The sequence below is a fragment of the Akebia trifoliata genome, chromosome 1 (assembly GCF_017979445.1).
Source record: "Akebia trifoliata isolate Shusen 1 chromosome 1, ASM1797944v1, whole genome shotgun sequence".
Lineage (NCBI taxonomy): Eukaryota > Viridiplantae > Streptophyta > Magnoliopsida > Ranunculales > Lardizabalaceae > Akebia > Akebia trifoliata.
In genome coordinates this window covers 8,107,057-8,126,487 of record NC_141375.1, presented here as the reverse complement: position 1 = coordinate 8,126,487, position 19,431 = coordinate 8,107,057, and the positions used below count along the sequence as shown (strand labels likewise).

At 35.1% G+C, this 19,431-nt stretch overlaps 2 long non-coding RNA genes across 4 annotated transcripts; both read right to left on the bottom strand.

Moving 5' to 3' along the window:
• Nucleotides 1-1,364: 1,364 nt before the first annotated feature.
• Nucleotides 1,365-15,265, bottom strand: LOC147410627 (uncharacterized). Of its 2 annotated transcripts, none has more exons than XR_015178908.1 (3): nucleotides 15,133-15,265; nucleotides 13,668-13,771; nucleotides 1,365-1,735 (listed from the first exon to the last, which is right to left on the bottom strand). It is a non-coding gene; the product is annotated as an uncharacterized LOC147410627 (long non-coding RNA). The 2 variants fall into 2 exon arrangements; XR_015178923.1 differs by having other exon boundaries at nucleotides 13,672-13,771.
• Nucleotides 15,266-15,338: 73 nt separating this feature from the next.
• LOC147410626 (uncharacterized) lies at nucleotides 15,339-18,483 on the bottom strand. 2 transcript variants are annotated; one of them, XR_015178896.1, is made up of 4 exons: nucleotides 18,336-18,483; nucleotides 17,585-17,648; nucleotides 15,692-15,797; nucleotides 15,339-15,525 (listed from the first exon to the last, which is right to left on the bottom strand). It is a non-coding gene; the product is annotated as an uncharacterized LOC147410626 (long non-coding RNA). The 2 variants fall into 2 exon arrangements; XR_015178902.1 differs by lacking the exon at nucleotides 17,585-17,648.
• Between the last annotated feature and the right edge of the window lie 948 nt (nucleotides 18,484-19,431).

Below are 19,431 nucleotides of genomic sequence, written 5' to 3'. Positions count from 1 at the left end.
TGAAATAAACAATTTAAGAAAAAGGTGACTGAGGTACAAGTGTTGCAACAATTTCTTATGCTCATACACAAACAATTGTTGTGTCAAACAACAAGGGCCAGTGGGTTGACACTGAAGCAACATAACACTTCTACAATGTTCAGAATCTTTTTTACAAATTATGTAACTTGTGGAGACTACAAAATATGAGGTTTTTAAAGGCGGTTTTAAACTGCCACCAATTTTAATGAAAACCGCTTCCAATATATATAAGGGTGGTTTAGTCAAACCGCCCACTATAGTGGCGTCGCTAATTACTTTTAGTGGCCAAGTAAGGGCAGTTTTAAAATCACCTCTAAATATGATTTAAGGGCGGTTTTTATATTTTTATAGGTTGTTTAAAAATCGCCTCTAATAATAGAAATTTAATGGCAGTTTTAAAACCGTTTCTAAAGAATATGATTTAAACACTACGTCATAATGCACAAAAAACGACTGCCCCTATAATCGCAAAAAGAGTCATTTAAAAATGAGTGGATTTTTAAAAGTGACAGACCAAAATAGTCGAAAAAAATGACTGTTCAAGACGGTCGAAAAAAAATAATCAAGACGGTCTGAAAAAAAACGATTGTTCAAGACAGTCGAAAAAAACGACAGTCACTATAGTAAAATAGGGATATAGCAACAGTCGCCGATCGTCGCTATAGGATTTTTTTTTTTTTTTTAAATATTAAAAAAAAAAGAACTTGAATTCTTTGTTTCCATGCTTCCTTTGCACACGTCTACCAAGAATTCTATTGAGAATCTAATTTTATCGAGTGCAAGAACCCCCAAGGTTGAATATTCTTCATCCCATCCATCGAAAAATCTGTTCTTTTAGGTTGCACACTTTAATTGCTGGTGGTGTGGGAATTTTTGTGAAAAAATTAAAAATCAAATAGAACTTTGAATTCCTTGGTGTGTGCAGTCACTTTGTCAGTCTTGTTGTACAATATGAGCACTGGGATCTTCTTCTTCACAATGCTTACCTTTGTTAAGATATCATACAGGTACTTTCCATATCAAAAAACACAAAATGGGTGGCGGTGGTGGTGGTGATGCTGAAGCATTACAATACAGGTAAAAATTCTCACTTACAGTTGTATTTAGACTCATCTACTAAAATACATCTGCACAACATCAGAGTATAAAATGTTAACAATCCCATGCAATCCAACAATGATGATAAAAGAAGACAAATATGAACAACCTGAATCTTTTTATCAAAAACAACCTGAATTATGTTCTCACCAAGTAACAATAATATGAACGCACCTTAGCTTGTGTATGTTCGAGTGTCAATCAATATGTTCATCATCACTGTTAGAATCTATGTGACAAAGTCAGGCATTTCAAGATCAAATTATCAGAGAAGACCAACATAATCCATAACTAAACTAAACAGAACCACAAAACAACACAACAAACATTATTCAGAATAAAACAAACAAAATCTACTGATAACAAAGATAAGTCCTCACTAATGTTTGCAATTATGGCACAACCCCATCTGTTGTAAACATGACCAACCCGTCTGCACCACCGTTTGATGGATTAGAACCTTCTGGACCTTGGACCCAGCACCTATGGACCTGGCACTAGCACCTTTGCAGCTTCCATTTCACAAAGCTTGCCTCTCATCACTTCGACATGCATTCTCCTTCTGTCACTTCTCACTGTGAATTTCTAAAGATGTCTTTAATGTCACTTCTTGTGTCTGTAAAGAGATGGCAGTTCACTCAATTGCACACCCTGTACTTCCTTATGTGACATTATAATATAAGTAGAGCATTCCGAGATTAAGAAAGAAACACGTTAACTTCAGGCCTTGCTCCTTGCAGTCAAGGTCATCGTTAAACTTGATCTAGGAATGGCTTCTCATAGATGAAGAACCCCGTAAACGATAAACAAGAAGAGATCAATGTAATCCAGGTTCTTGTAGAAGTAGACATCATTAAATAGTTAGCCCTTTTATTTGTAGTGTTTATACAATAAATATTAACTCAAGTCCATTCAGATTTGGACCACTTTTGTTGTGATTAAGCCCGATCTAAATAGACCTAGTGTTTCTAATGAAATATATCTACACGTGTTTAATGGTACAGGGGTCTCGTTTGAAAGCGCCCTCGATCCGCGGGGTGTGCGGATCCGCTTTTGACCCTTGAGGTTTGGGAGTCGCCACCTAGTTATTGTGGTCTAGGAACCAAACTGACTCTAACATGGATAAAAAGAACTAATCTACCATAAAAATCTAAATTCGGGGATCAAGTTACGGGGTTGGAAGGTGTTAGGCACCAACCCCGCCCGGCCAAAGCCGGTCTCTACTAAATTCCCAAGTAAATTACATTGCTAAAACCTAGATAAAAATAAATAAAAATAAAAATTTACCTTTCCGATGGCAAGGACTTGGTTCCCTCAGATCTGACAAAAAGAGCTCCTTGTACCGTGCTCCCTTGCTTCGTTCTGTTTCCGGATTTGACTTCGGATCTCCGAGGCAAGGTATCTCCTTATTTTTTAATCTGAACTCTTCAAGTTCGTTGCAGATTTGGGGTGTTTTTAGAAGGCTTTTGGGTGTTTTCTAGACTAAAATTGAAGGGGGGATGTTAGGTAAGGAGTTGGGGCTCCAAAACTAGGGTTTACGGGGGGCTATGGGGGCTTCTAGACCTACTTATCTTAGGGTTTATTATTTTATACGAAAATAGGGTGTGAGCACCTCTATTTATAGATGTTTTTAGGGGTTGATTTGGATAGAGTTAGTATTTAATTAGAGATCTTTTAATTAGAGTTGTGTTTTAGTTAGACTTATTTTAGGTAGAATTGTGTTTTAATTAGAATTGTTTTAGGTAGAATTGTTTTTAAGTTAGAACTCTATTAGATAGAGTTATTATTTAATTAGAATTCTATTATGACTTTTGGTCTTATTTGATTGACTTTTAATGTTTTGACTTTAGTCTTAATTGATTGACTTTTAAATCTTGACTTCAGTCTTGCTTAATTGACTTTAATTTTGACTTCAGTCTCACTTAATTGACTTTAATACCTTGACTTCAGTCTTGCTTGATTTACTTTTAATTTTTGGAGAACCCCCTTCCATTATTTCTTTAATTCTTTGGACCCCCAAATGGAGGGGTCCTTAAAGAAATATCTCACGAACCCTAAACAATTTTGCCTGAAAGTCCGATTGATCGATTTTTTACGTTCAAAATTTTAAATTAATTTCATCAATGTTTCACTTTAATTATTTAATATTTTATTTATTAATTTCGAATTTTTTAATTATGAAAATTGTGAAATTACCATTTTGCCCCCGGAGAGGACTTTTCAGGTTTCAAGTCGATTTTTAATGTTCTAGGATGTTTTAGAATCGGTTTTTCGTAAGGAATTCAATGAGAATGTTGGTTTGTGTCATTTATAAAAAAATTTTGTGTGAAACGATCATGAACTTTATGAGGGGCATTTTCGTAATTTTGTCAAATTATGTTAAAATTGGTAAAATGATTTATTTGATTTTGATTTGTTGTTTTATGTATTCGAGAGAGTTTTTCTAAGCGCAACGTAGGCTCTAAGGTTGTTTTGAGGTTAGGGGTATTTTGGTAATTTGATCAATTTTTAGTGATTTTTATCGTGAAGCTTCTTTTTGGTTTGTAAGATGATGATTTCTATGTTTCTGGGGTTGTGTTTTCCTAGCATAGTGTGGTTTCTAAGGTTTTGTCAATTCGAGATACCTCATCTGGATTTCTGAAACAAATCTGGTAACAAAGTAAAGCAATGGAATACACATCCATCATTGGGAATCCTTGCGATCGGGTTGACGAGTTGATTAATCAGGCGGATGCAAAAAATGGGGTGTCTACAGATGCCCCTCTTTGGCAGAGGGTTGAAGCAAACTAGATAGCAAATCTATTTTGGTAAATAGTGCGATATCTGAATGCCAAAGCTAGTGACAGTTCATTTTGCAGCCTGATTCAGCAATTCGTCAGGGTGTTCGGATCATTGAGCATAAAACTCTCCTCGAACTAAAAGGTTGTCAGGTCCTTGAGCGCAAACTCTCACTGACGGTGTCAGATCCTTGAATTTTAGAGAATTCTCCCTGACTAAAAAGTGCAAATGTGCAAGTGTGTGCACTGTGTGAAACTGAGTAAAACCTGAGCATAAATTTAGCATAATCTGAGCATAAACTGAGCATAATTTGAATATAATCTGAACATAGTTCCTGAGCATAGTTCCGAGAAAACCCTCGGCGGTATCTGAGCATAGCTCCGAGAAAACCCTCGGCGGTATCTGAGCATAATTCCGAGAAAACCCTCGGCGGTATCTGAGCATAGTTCCGAGAAAACCCTCGGCGGTATCTGAGCATAATTCCGAGAAAACCCTCAGCGGTATCTGAGCATAGTTCCGAGAAAACCCTTGGCGGTATCTGAGCATAATTCCGAGAAAACCCTCGGCGGTATCTGAGCATAATTCCGAGAAAACCCTCGGCGGTATCTGAGCATAGTTCCGAGAAAACCCTCGGCGGTATCTGAGCATAATTCCGAGAAAACCCTCGGCGGTATCTGAGCATAGTTCCGAGAAAACCCTCGGCGGTATCTGAGCATAATTCCGAGAAAACCCTTGGCGGTATCTGAGCATAGTTCCGAGAAAACCCTCGGCGGTATCTGAGCATAGTTCCGAGAAAACCCTCGGCGGTATCTGAGCAAAATCCAAGATAACCCTTGGCGGAGACTGAGCAAAATCCAAGATAACCCTTGGCGGAGACTGAGCAAAATCCAAGATAACCCTTGGCGGCAACTGAGCAAAATCCAAGATAACCCTTGGCGGAGACTGAGCAAAATCCAAGATAACCCTTGGCGGAGACTGAGCAAAATCCAAGATAACCCTTGGCGGCAACTGAGCAAAATCCAAGATAACCCTTGGCGGAGACTGAGCAAAATCCAAGATAACCCTTGGTGGAGACTGAGCAAAATCCAAGATAACCCTTGGCGGAAATTGAGTAAAATCCAAGATAACCCTTGGCGGCATCTGAACAAAATCCAAGTTAACCCTTGGCGGCATCTGAGCAAAACTGACAGAGGAATGAATGAATTTGGAAAAAACTGATTGGAACGAACCGGAGAACGAATAAATCTGGAAGATAATGAATCTAGAAGAGAAATGATCGATTCCAAGAATGATTGGATCTGAAAAGAATCTGGAGAATGAAAGAATACCATATCTCCTATGTGAGATCCAAAATGCTTTTGTTTGAACCTCAAGGATGTATCAAAAAGTTTTATGAATTTAAAACATGAGTTTTTATTTCTTTTGAACCTCAAAAAGTTTTTCGAAAAAGAACTGTTATCAAGAGGGTAACCTTAAATTTGGGGTTCCTATTATTTTTATAGGATTAACATTGCTCGAAGACAAAATGCCTCTAGTTTGACAATATACGTGACATTGAAGATAATTGAACACATCATGCAAAAATTAAAAAAAAATGCCCCTAGTATAAGGGGGGAAAAGTTACATTAAAGGAGAAAGAAAATGCCCCTTGTATGAAGGTTTGAAATAATTGATTACCATAAGCGCAATAAAGACTCAACTTTTAATTTTGATTAATTTTATTGAAGGTTCTGAGTCAGGTTCAAGAGTACAAAATTATTTCCTTTCGAGACTCATCATAGAATTCACCCTTATCTCCCTTGGTTCACTTGGGGTAGTAAACATTTTCAGATCGATCGTAGACAAGATACTTGTGGCTTCTGAGTCTATGCCTGGTTTAAGTTAAGTATTGAACTTGATTATTCGGACTTCTGATGTTTCAGCTCGGACCGCTCTCAGCTTGGGATTTTCTTCTGTTTTTCTTTGTTGCTCTAACTTTTGCCTAGATCGCCTTTTCAGGTTTTCAATCTAGCGAGCTTGCTCTAGCTTTTGCCTAGATCGTCTTTTCAGGTTTTCGATCTAGCGAGCTCTTTTTTTTTTCTTGGCTCTGATTGTTGCCAAAGTTGTCCTTTCAGATTTTCAACTTTGCGAGCTTGCCTTAATTTTTGCCTAAGTCGCCCTTTTCGGGTTTTCAACTTAGCAGGCTTCATCATTTTTTTTTATCTTCTTTTTCTCCTCTACACTTCTGAAGTTACTGTCTGATCATGCTTTGATATCTTCCTTGACTTCTCACACGGTACTTAGGAGGACTTTTATAGGTAGGCTTGGGACTGGGTATAAAAAGAAAGGAATTTTGAGGCTCAAAAATCCAAATGCCCCTTGTGTGGCATTTCCTTTTAAATTATTTCTTTTTCTTTAAATTTTCTTTCCCACTTTGAAATTTTTTTTTTTGAATTTTTTCTTGATTTTATTTTGTTGTGTGGGAAATATATTTTTTTATTTTGATGTGGTCGGGCCTGAAGTAACTTCTCAGGTTGCCTACGTACCCTAGAATTTTGGGATCAGACCAAAACGTAGTTCGAATTTTCCCTCCCCTAGGTTAGGTGATCAGGCTAAGAAATAAAAGGCACAATTATTATTTTTTTTTTTGAAAGAGCTGCAAAGGGCTGAGAAAGGAGATAATGAACTGGGTAGCAAGGAAATTGATTCGGCCAAAGATGGCCTCCTTAAATGTAGTACCGTTTGATTTGGTCAAGGTTGGTTGGTTCTGGTAACTCGGTTCCTTCGATCAAGTTTAATTCTTCATACTGCTGACGAACCCAACAAGACCGTGAGAGACGGAATTTCCATTTCAACTAGTAAGACTGCTTCCATGCTATACACTAAGGAGTAGGGAATAGCTCCAATATAAGATAGCATTGAAGTAAGATGTGCCCCTAGTGTGAATGGTAACTTTTCTAACTAATCCTGATGTGATTGACACATTTCCCTGATGATTGTTTTGAGATTTTTTACTAACTGTTTCAATCTTTTCATTAATCTGAGGACGGTAGAGAGATAATGTGTGATGCCGGATCTTGAACTTTAAATATAGAGTAACAATTTAAGCTTTGATGTATAACCCATTATCAAATATCAATTCAAAAGGTATCCCCATATCGATTGATAATATGTGATTTGCAACTTAAGATGTAGTGAGGATAGCACTGATACATTTTATAACATCTTCTTTAATTCCATTGATATAGACGAGTATCTAGTCCATGTTGAACAAAACTCAAGCTTGTACCTAACATACCCTCATATGATCACACGAACAAGTCTTTTGAAATTTCTGAGAAAATTCATTATCCCCTTGTGTTCATCTAGAGATAAGATGGTTTCTATTTGAATCTCTTTAGAAATTTATTTTTGTTCCGAGGTCAATGACCTTTGCTTTCTTGAGCCCGACTCTTATCTTCTTGTCTTTGAAGATAGATTATTAGTTAATTCGTTAATGCGCTCGAGATATTCAAAAATTTCTTTTGTACGATCAATTCAGAAGGGGCGACAGACACCTCTATAAACTCGACGAACTAACTTGACTCAATAAGAAATAGTAGGCTCAATCTAAGGAAAATATGACATTGAAAAATTGGACTTGAGCTAACTCAAATAACTCATGAAAACTCAATACAACTACCCACAATGGGCTTGATTAGGACTGAGGACTGAGGACTGAGACATTGCTTACAACCAACAGGATTGAGGCACTATGATCTTTAAAGAACAACTGGATGATGTTGAGAAATTTTGAGGTCATTTCTGACTGTTGATTTGATATTGACGTTTATTCTAACTGACCGGATTTACAACCCTACCTAGACGATGGACGATTGAGCTTAGACACAATGATAACCCTTAAACCTCTTTGAAGGTGAATTTAACCAATTTCAGTGTCACCCCCTTGATAACATTTTAAATGAACCCTGAGATTTTATTGAATTTGTGCACCAATCCATTAAAAAATTCGTCCATTCAATGATTATTTAGAAGAAAAATAATTATGTTGCACTCTTGAATCTGATTATTTTTTGCAACATTTTTTGGTAGTTTTCCAAGGTCCATAAAAACTTTTCATGTAAAAATAGATCTTTTGCAAATTTTCCTTTTTTTTTTTTCTTTGGAAAACATTTTCTTCTGGAAAACATTTTTTTTTTTAGAAAACATTTTTTTCTTAGAAAACATTTTTTCTAGAGAATAACACTTTTTCTGGAAAACACTTCTTTTGAAAAATATTTTATTCTGGAAAATATATTTTCTGAAAAATGTTTCTTCTAAAGAAGCCTTATTTTGGAAAATAATCTCCTTTTTTTTTTTTTTTGAAAAATATTTTCTTTTTCTTCTTTGAAAATTCGATTTCCATTTTGATTTAACTGGCCCGGTCCATCATGATTGTTGGATCGGGATGGACTGGGTCATTATTGTAAAAGAATGGACTCTTTACTGGGTCGGTGCATCCATTTTAATTTTCAAAAATAAAATTTCTTTGATCCTTGAGGACAATCATGCACTTTGATCTCAACATTCATATCACTCACAAACATTCATCCAACAACAGGCATTCATTCAATAAACAACCCGGGAACACCCACGATAAGTTCGAGTCGTGACCTATGGGAAAGGTTTCTAGATTCTAGGCTTACTACGTGCAATGCATTTTTATCTGGCCACTCTTGCCCAAGCACACCTATATACCTTTCGATACGTGGTGACTTGGTTTGATATACCGTATAGGTGATAATCTAAAACCTCAATTCACTTCTCTGAAGCTAAAAACAGCCAGTTCGATCTCCAGTTGAGAGGTGGCGCACAATGCTGAGCAAGGGCCCACTTAAATACCTCTCGTCTAGAATAGACGTAGTCTATCCCCCTCGTACAGTAGGGTACAGCGGGGCAAGATCTTGCTTAGGCACCGGTTTTGACCAAGAAGTGCAATTGATATACTTAGATTACCTTTTATACCTATGGGTACGAGTCAAGAGTTGTAGCTTTCATAAATGGTTTGGCATCCCACGAGGGGACCGACCACGTACTAGTACTACGTTGGCAATCGGGACATGTGACTGTGTGGCTTACAATAGGACAAAGGCTCAGGTCACCCCAGCATGGGTGCATCAATATGTCTCTCAGAATCACCTGATCAGACGGTGTTGATGCCCCAGTTCGATATACCCTAAGGTACGTGACTGGAGTTGTGGGTTTCATGAATGACGTCGCATCTCCGAAGAGATCGGGCCACGCACTAGTGCCACGTTGGCTAAATGGGACGTGTAAGTGAGTAAAGCGGTAAACGTGCATGTGGTGTGTGCAAAGTAAGGTGGGGTGTGCCCGGGGCCTTTTCAAACAAATGGGCCCATGGCCCAATCAAGCCAATCAAGAGAGGATATTAAATCATACAAGTGCAAGCAAACATCGATCAGGAACATACTCATATGGTTTAATTCAAGCTTTAAACGTGCACATCTCTAGCATTCATCAATTAGCAAATCAATTAATAAATAAGGGCCTATAATAATTAATTAGATCTAATCATCGCAATAGGCACAATTTTTATAATTTTTAAAGTCCAATCAATGATCACTTTTAGGTGATCCAAAATAAATCGAGATTCCAATAGGTGTTACATTGATGATAGAATGACAATGGTTGAGATGAGCTCACTCTCAAGAACATTAATTGTGCCAACATTAGATAAATTCAGATTTTCTGTGAATTAGGAAAATACAATCTGAACTTGCATCGATGATATCTAAGGCTCTCGATAACGAAATTGAGTGAACTCAAGTTCTAAATTAATCTACTCGATGAAATCTACATTTTATTAATAGGTGTCCAGACTTAGTTCTCACCAGAATATTCTGTAAAAATGTTTTAACGTTGCTGTCCCAACTTTCATTCAGAAAAAATTCCAGATTTACAGATTGAACTTGCATCGATGATATCTAAGGCTTCTGATAACGAAATTGAGTGAACTCAAGTTCTAAATTAATCTAGTCGATGAGATTTACGTTTCATTAAGAGGTTCCCAGATTTAATTCTCACTAGAATGTTCTGTAAAAAAGTTTTAACATTGCTGTCCCAACTTTCATTCAGAAATAATTTCAGATTTACAGATTGAACTTGCATCGATGATATCTAAGGCTTCTGATGACGAAATTGAGTGAACTTAAGTTCTAAATTAATCTACTCGATGAGATCTACGTTTTATTAAGAGGTTCCCAGACTTAATTCTCACTAGAATATTCTGTAAAAAAATTTTAACGTTGCTGTCCCAACTTTCATTCAGAAATAATTCCAGATTTACAGATTGAACTTGCATCGGTGATATCTAAGGCTTCCGATAACGAAATTGAGTGAACTTAAGTTCTAAATTAATCTACTCGATGAGATCTACGTTTTATTAAAGGTTCCCAAACTTAATTCTCACTGGAATGTTCTGTAAAAAATTTTAAACGTTGCTGTCCCAACTTTCATTCAGAAATAATTCCAGATTTACAAATTGAACTTGCATCGATGATATCTAAGGCTACCGGTAACGAAATTGAGTGAACTCAGATTCTAAATTAATCTACTCAACGAGATCTATGTTTTATTAAAGGCTCTCAGACTTAATTCTCACTAGAATATTCTCTAAAAAAATTTTAACGTTGCTGTCCCAACTTTCATTCAGAAATAATTCTAGATTTACAGATTGAACTTGCATCGATGATATCTAAGGCTTTCGATAACGAAATTGAGTGAACTCAGATTCTAAATTAATCTACTCGACGAGATCTATGTTTTATTAAGAGGCTCTCAGACTTAATTCTCACTAGAATATTCTCTAAAAACGTTTTAATATTTCTGTCCAACCTTCATCATTCCATCAATTTGAATCTTTCATTATTTATGGGTCATCAAAAAGTGATCCTTAATTGAAAAAAAAAATGCAATACCCAAAATCATCTACAATCAAAATAAAAAATAAATAAACAGAAAAAATAAATAAAATAAATCCAACTAAATAATAATAAAAAAAACTAGGTCATCTTGGCAATGCTCCCATACTTGGGGTTTTTCAAGTTTGATCCTCAATAGTCCCCAGCGGAGTCGTCACTGAAAGCGCCCTCGATCCGCGGGGTGTGCGGATCCGCTTTTGACCCTTGAGGTTTGGGAGTCGCCACCTAGTTATTGTGGTTTAGGAACCAAACTGACTCTAACATGGATAAAAGAACTAATCTACCATAAAAATCTAAATTCGGGGATCAAGTTACGGGGTTGGAAGGTGTTAGGCACCAACCCCGCCCGGCCAAAGCCGGTCTCTACTAAATTCCCAAGTAAATTACATTGCTAAAACCTAGATAAAAATAAATAAAAATAAAAATTTACCTTTCCGATGGCAAGGACTTGGTTCCCTCAGATCTGACAAAAAGAGCTCCTTGTACCGTGCTCCCTTGCTTCGTTCTATTTCCGGATTTGACTTCGGATCTCCGAGGCAAGGTATCTCCTTATTTTTTAATCTGAACTCTTCAAGTTCGTTGCAGATTTGGGGTGTTTTTTAGAAGGCTTTTGGGTGTTTTCTAGACTAAAATTGAAGGGGGGATGTTAGGTAAGGAGTTGGGGCTCCAAAACTAGGGTTTACGGGGGGCTATGGGGGCTTCTAGACCTACTTTTCTTAGGGTTTATTATGTTATACGAAAATAGGGTGTGAGCACCTCTATTTATAGATGTTTTTAGGGGTTGATTTGGATAGAGTTAGTGTTTAATTAGAGATCTTTTAATTAGAGTTGTGTTTTAGTTAGACTTATTTTAGGTAGAATTGTATTTTAATTAGAATTATTTTAGGTAGAATTGTTTTTAAGTTAGAACTCTATTAGATAGAGTTATTATTTAATTAGAATTCTATTATGACTTTTGGTCTTATTTGATTGACTTTTAATGTTTTGACTTTAGTCTTAATTGATTGACTTTTAAATCTTGACTTCAGTCTTGCTTAATTGACTTTAATTTTGACTTCAGTCTCACTTAATTGACTTTAATACCTTGACTTCAGTCTTGCTTGATTTACTTTTAATTTTTGGAGAACCCCCTTCCATTATTTCTTTAATTCTTTGGACCCCCAAATGGAGGGGTCCTTAAAGAAATATCTCACGAACCCTCAACAATTTTGCCTGAAAGTCCGATTGTTCGATTTTTTACGTTCAAAATTTTAAATTAATTTCATCAATGTTTCACTTTAATTATTTAATATTTTATTTATTAATTTCGAATTTTTTAATTATGAAAATTGTGAAATTACCATTTTGCCCCGGAGAGGACTTTTCAGGTTTCAAGTCGATTTTTAATGTTCTAGGATGTTTTAGAATCGGTTTTTCGTAAGGAATTCAATGAGAATGTTGGTTTGTGTCATTTATAAAAAAAATTTGTGTGAAACGATCATGAACTTTATGAGGGGCATTTTCGTAATTTTGTCAAATTATGTTAAATTGGTAAAATGATTTATTTGATTTTGATTTGTTGTTTTATGTATTCGAGAGAGTTTTTTCTAAGCGCAACGTAGGCTCTAAGGTTGTTTTGAGGTTAGGGGTATTTTGGTAATTTGATCAATTTTTAGTGATTTTTATCGTGAAGCTTCTTTTTGGTTTGTAAGATGATGATTTCTATGTTTCTGGGGTTGTGTTTTCCTAGCGTAGTGTGGTTTCTAAGGTTTTGTCAATTCGAGATACCTCATCTGGATTTCTGAAACAAATCTGGTAACAAAGTAAAGCAATGGAATACACATCCATCATTGGGAATCCTTGCGATCGGGTTGACGAGTTGATTAATCAGGCGGATGCAAAAAATGGGGTGTCTACACGTTTTTCTAATTTTTGACTATAAGTAGTGGAACCGTCTACCCAAGTTTACTTGTTCATAGACATTTGTCTCGTATCATACGTCATGTATTCTTTTTTATTTTTTATTTTTTTATTATCAATAAAGATAATTTTATTAAGAGGACGAAACACACGGGGGGTCGAGAAGACCACCCTAAAACAAAAGAAGGAAACAAAGCAAAACAACAAGGGAAAAGCAATACAATTATCATGACAACAAACAAAAAACTTCAAACCATACACGCAGATCCGTCTTTTATATTGTTAAAGCTGATGGTTGGAGTATAGCCACAACTCAAAGCATTTTCTACAGAAACATAGGTGAGATATACAATTATGACATATCTACAATCAAACATTATATCGGTTAGAGGTACTTAAATGTCCAAGATAAAGCTAACCCTTGGAGGTTAAAGGGAAGATGAAATTGATCACTAATAAGTGAATATTACATGAAGTAATTAAAGTATCAATTCACATTACTTTTAAAGAATACCTTAAATCAAGAGGTCAAACTGACTCGATTTCTAAAACAATCCATGTGGATGTTATGGGTTTAGACCATCACCTTTGGCTAGTATTTTTCTTCGATAAAACCAACAAGCAACCAATTTCCCAATAACTAAACCATTAGAATTGAATTCTTTAATTTATAAAACAAATAGTATCCCTTTATAATTAAAAGGGTATGCAGAATCATCCCCAAAGCCCCTGAATCACCGGTACACCCATGTAAAAAACATGAGACAAACAGTGTGACACGACAAAAATTTATCCCGTAAATGCAGGTTGATTGAAAACTCAGATCAAGAAAGAATCTCCAATTTCATTTTCTCAAAAGATGAAGTACAGAACAAGAAATCACGATGTAGCCCATTATTGGGAAGTTCATACCTACCCAACATAGAGGTCAATCTTTCAGGAGCACCACCTACATACCCAAAATCCGCGTCCGCCATCTCTACTGGCCCATTCACGATGCAGCCCATTATTGCAATCTGCCAAAGAAGACAACATTGTTTATGGTCAGTTCATTCTCTGCTAAAAACTCAAATAGCCTGCATAGGTAGAATCTCTAAAGAACCATAGAAGAAACCCAATTTTCAAACTTCGGATTCATTATTATCAACCTTTGCAGATCCACGGACGAAGTAAAACACAGTATCAATTAAGTTTTTCCAAATCTTCTAAATCAATTATCCATGAAAAAAGTTCCAATTAATATGAAACACCATACCAATTTTAACACCAAAAAAAAAAATTGGTGGTCTCTTCATTTTTAGCTACTTCTGTGGGACTTCTTATATCTAGTAGTGGTCTCTTCATTTTCAAATAAATAATGGAGGTAACTTTATTTAGCATTTGGTGCACAAATTTTCTTTTTTAGGCTGCACTTTTTATTTTATTTTATGGATAAGTGGAGATCGTGTTATGAAACAAAACACGCCAATATAGATGGACAAGGTGTCCTTCAAGAGGTTATACAAAAAAAACTACAAGGGATTATATAAATAGTAACTTCCCATCAAAAAAAAATTATCAAAAAAAAACATTTGCAGTCCTTTACTATAGATTACTACCTAGTCGTAGCCTTGATATTGAGAGGCAAATGGTTGCATTACTTTTATAGGTCATGGGGCATGGTGCTTCAACACTTTTGAAGCACTCCAAATGGTTCCATACTCTTTTTCTATTCAAATAGTTCCCCAATATGACATAGTGAACATGCAAATGAAAGAACACCATATGACGTAGTGAACATGCAAATGAAAGAACGTTGTGATGTTCTAAAATTTGTATACGACATACAGAAATATATAAAGATGTTCTGGAATATATGGACTAAACATATCATAGAAATTCATTTACGATTTCAACGCATGAAGGGGTTAGAATTATTGAAATAGACACGTTGGGTTATTCTTAAGATGAATCTGCTTTATGCATGCAATATTGTCTCAAAAGCTTACCAGCAAATATGTTGATTTTGACAATACTATGCATTTCTTCAGTCTTCCAGAGATAAGCACTGGCTACAACCCAGAGAAAATCTCTACACATTTAGAATAAGGAACAATACTAGAATAGAGGAGGAGGATACTGTAAAAGAGAGAAATAGAAGAGCCAAGTTCCAAGTATTGCTTCTGGAACTAAGGTTGAGTAAATCCTCATAGGCACAATCATGTTTAACACAGGCAAGATTGAAAATTTTCTAACTCATGCTTCATAAAACATGTACATGTAAGGGCTTAGACCCATAGCTCAGTTGGTTTGACACCTTGACAAATCACGTGCATCTGCATTTGAAACCATGTAAGACACAACAATGGTAACATGGTCAAAAGGTGATCAAGCTAACCTGGGGAAGATCTTTTTTCATCATTTCAGCAAAGAGTGTCCTACTCTCACCCTCGTTAACATAATCAAGTTCCTCAAAAAAACAAGCAGCCCATTCATCTACCAGTCCAACAACATCAATGGAGATCTGAAAACATTGAGAAACATAACAAGAAAAATCATAATTAACCTCATATGTACTCCTTGGGAAACAACAAAACTGGTTGCTTCAAAAATAAAATGTGATGAATAAATCAATTAATTATCTGAGAAAACCTTCGAAGTACCAATCCCAAGTTTCAAATGATGAATAAATCGACTGTTACAGTCTCATGCACAAAAGGCCGTTGTACTTTAACAGCCACTAAATCCCCATTTACTTTCAGTCAGCCCTTATATACTTGACCCAAAGATGCTACACAGAGAAACCCCACATCATTGAATCATCATAATAAAAGGCTACACATCATTAATAAGACGGAGAAGCTAGGGTGGAAATAAATGACTATTGGCTATATGTTGATAGAACAACCCAATAAGCATCAAAATTAAGTACAAGAACAAAAATTATGCAAGACTACCAGCTGCAATTGGAGAGGAAGTAAGCTCATAATAGATATTTTGCCAAGGCTAGCCAAGTTCCTCCTCAATAAGAGACATAGCCACATCATCTAGAAATGAAGGAACCTTCAATTATCATCAAACAGAACTCAATCAGATAAGGAAAGGATAAATAGAGAAATTTGGATGCTGATTAGACAAGTTGAAATCACCAATATAATTGTAAAGCTTCTAGTAAAATAGTCACTGTGTACTTTGGAACTATGAACTTGTCAGTGATTAAGTAATATTAAAATAATAGGTGTGTGATACCACAAAGATGGCAGTATATTCATGGTTTTCTCTTAAAAAATGAACAAAAAAAATAAAATAAGAACTACATTAAAGTTCTCTAATCAGCAGTACATTGGCATTATATGGATATGTCACAAATTATTTCAAAATGGTATCATGAGTATTCAAGAACCTTAAGAGTGCCTCTGCCCCTGCACTCTTTAAGAATTGAGGACCACATGAACACAACACCTCAATGCTAAAAACAATAGCATCGGATCTTCCATTTTCCGTTAAATGCAAGCTACATTACTCACTAGTTGTAATGGATTTGATTCTCTTAGGAATTTTTACAAACAGTTGGTGCATATTAATCTGAAGGAAAGACAATATGAAGGAAAAACTTCAAAATCAGACAACAATAATCTAAAATATTGAATGCAAACTTCTAAACATTTGAAACCCTAAATTAATTAAGGAAAATCTTAGATTCAATAAAAAACTTTAACGTACATGAAGATTTAATCACAAACCAAGCAAAGGGAGGGAGATCGAACAAAGCCCTAAAACTTTCGATCAAACACCGATCGATTATGCCCTAAAACTTGCAAATCAAAACTGATTGCATCTTCAAAATCACAGATTCTGTGAGTGAGAGATCGAGCGAAGATCTTTCGATCAAACTCCGATCAATTTCTTTTCACAAAAAAAAATCTGAACGATTTACTTTCTAAAATGAAAAAAACTGATCGATTCTGAGAGAAAGAGAGCCGATAGAGACAGAGAGAAATGCTAGATCAAAACTTAAAGAGTTGATTCGAGAAGAGAGATCCAAGAGAGAGATTTGAGAAAAGAGATCTAAGAAGAGAGATTCGAGGAGAGCGACGGATTTGAGAAAGAGCAAAAGAGAAGAGTAGTCATAGTGAGAGTGAGAGTGAGAGGAGAGACTAGAGACGAGTAGAGAGTGAGAGTGAGAGAAGAGCGTTAGACAATGGCAGAAGTCGAGCTTCTATCCGAATTTGTTAGAATGACTATCAGCACTCCAACTTTTACTTATTACACTCAGATGATTAAAACGACGTTTAAACGACAGCAAAAAACTGTCGCAATTAACGACAGCCTTTAGCAGTTGTTTTTAGCGCAATTCTAGCATCGCAATATACACAATATGATGTAGTGAAGGGCGGTTTTTATATTATTAGAGGCTATTTGAAAACCACTTCGAATTAATTTCTATAATTAAGTGGATTAACTATACTCGACAGATTAAAACCACCCTTAAAGATAATTTTTTATTAAATGAATATTATTTTAGGCGGTTCAAAACCGCCTCTAATGTTGTAAAAAAAATTTATTAAAATTTTTGTTTCAAAATAAAACTTACAATTATATAAAGAAAAAGAATTGCTATTGACACCCCAAATTTCACTTATCACACTTCAATTTCTTAAGAAATGCTATTGGCACCCACATTTTACTTATTAACTTCAATTAATTATCACATCATAATTAGAATAAAACATAGTATTCATATTACAAAATATACAAGGGTTAGTTCTTATAATGACAAACCATGTACTAATTGAAACACTAGCATTGTAAACAAAGAAACTAAAATTAAGAAACAAAAAATCAATTACTCAAATGTGGTCCTTCAACATTGTTGTACTCCCATACTTAATTATGAATACCCTAATGCACTACCTATAATCAATAAAAATTCATAGAAACATAATCAACATCTAAACAAATACTATAAAAGCCATATAAAAGATCTGATTTGTGAGTGTAAGGTTGCAATGCAAATTGATTTCTACTAGAGTAGTAATTTTCAATAGAGAAGCACATGTGCAAATCAAATAAAGAGTTAAGGTAGATTCATCAAGATATGAGTACACATCTTTCCAAAATGCATCCAACACATGGACTAAGTACAAACACATATGTTCATAATTTCTTATAAATATATGAGACTAAATGCATGCATGTAAAATTTACAGTTTCGAGGAATGGATGCATACTAATATATCTTAAAATCCACTTTTTTGGCCATAAAATCGTCAGCAAGACCAACTTTTTAGATGAGGAATACCCAAGCCAAAGCAAGGCACAAATGAGCATATAGTTTGATATAAGGTTTTTTAGGCAGTTTTAAAGTTATGAAACCAAAAGCTAAAAAGAATGTGTGAAGCAAAAAAAAAAAAAAATCTGAAAGGAATAACAAATGCAAAGAGACTATAAAGATCGTACTTTAAAAAAGTTGGCTACTTTTTCAACTAACTATTGTTGCTCAAAGGTACTTTCGTTTCCATGCCAAGTGAAAATTGAAGATCTAGATTGCAAAAGAAAATAATAATTCATAAAAAGAAATAAGATACAATAAGCACACACCTCATCAAAGGGGTACAAAGGCTGTAATGATGTCAGTTCCACTAGTAATATTCCTACATGTTTAGCTAATAATGTCGTAGTCCAATCTTCATCACCACCTTCTCATCGACAATGGAAGCATAGACATCCCTTTCAGCCTTGGTTATTTTAACCTGGATCACATATCAAATAGTAAGAGTTTAACATAATAATGGCTATAAAACAAGAAGACATGATTTTTCCTACAAAAATCATAAGCAGATCATTGTTTCAATTTCAAAAGAAAGAGTTTTCTTTGGATGACTGTTAACAGTCTAACTAACATTCCCTACACTACTAGAATATAGCGCTTCCAGTCAAAAGAGGATAATTAAATTTGGAATGAGATATGTCACATCCAACAAAGATGTAATCTCATGACTACCTAATTGTTATCAATCCAAATCCCCCATTTAAAACCCTTTTGAAATGGTGGGGTTATTTTTGACATGTTAAGAATGTTTATGGTGGGCCAATAACATGGTATGGCATTATTATGCCAATTAACATCTTCAGTTTTATATGGTTGTGGTAATTGAAGACAATGTGTGGAACTTTCTATTCTACCTCCCAAATAGAAAGTGAACCAACTCTGATCCAAGCACAAAACAATTATTTCCCCATTTAAAATAATTCAGAAAATAGATATACTCTTGTCTCCGTAACAGCTATTGTGTTGCTTCATGTAGTTGTATAAGGAATTAACATCTTTAATTCAGGTTTTTTCCTTTTTTGATAAATAACTTTGGAGCCCCACTCCTTTTGTATGTTGTATTTAACAATTAGCATCGGTCTTTTTATAGTTCTATACACATCTACTTTTTTCTACCATGCAAATTAAAACATATTTTCAGTGAACCTTTGAATTAGATTAGAGAACCTCTCGTTCCTTTATAACATATCTACTACTACTAAGTTTTCAAAAATCTCAACAGAAAGATCAATATGAACCTACACAAGTATCATGCAGAATCAATAATTTAAAAAAAAAAATGTGCAGCGTCATACTATGCTTAATGAAGTAAATGAAATAATGATGTTAAGAACATGAGCATCATAGCCAACACTAATATAAATA